The sequence below is a fragment of the Habropoda laboriosa genome, unplaced genomic scaffold, assembly GCF_001263275.1.
Source record: "Habropoda laboriosa isolate 0110345459 unplaced genomic scaffold, ASM126327v1 scaffold42, whole genome shotgun sequence".
NCBI lineage: Eukaryota > Metazoa > Arthropoda > Insecta > Hymenoptera > Apidae > Habropoda > Habropoda laboriosa.
Window position 1 is genome coordinate 1,531,041 of NW_017100181.1, and position 221 is coordinate 1,531,261.

At 27.6% G+C, this 221-nt stretch overlaps 1 protein-coding gene across 1 annotated transcript in view; it reads left to right on the forward strand.

The window, feature by feature from the left end:
- Positions 1-116: 116 nt before the first annotated feature.
- LOC108579085 (regulator of G-protein signaling 7) overlaps positions 117-221 on the forward strand; it is a 7,314-nt gene continuing 7,209 nt past the window's right edge. Inside the window, exon 1 of the mRNA XM_017942528.1 lies at positions 117-218. The gene's annotated coding sequence lies outside the window, so the exon portion shown is untranslated. The remainder of the gene's footprint in view (positions 219-221) is intronic.

Below are 221 nucleotides of genomic sequence, written 5' to 3' on the forward strand. Positions count from 1 at the left end.
TTTTAGAATATTGATCATGTTATGAGAAAGATTTGTGCTTCAAATATAGTTTAACTTGGAAAAATAAGTTTTGAAATTAATCGTGAAATATTATTAGTGAATGTCTTATACGAATAAACGGAACTATCATTTTCAATAGAAAATTTATCTGTCAAAAGGAAAATGGATGATTAGCTTTGTTGATCACCTTGTAATTTGGTTTTTGTCCTCAGGAGTCGGTA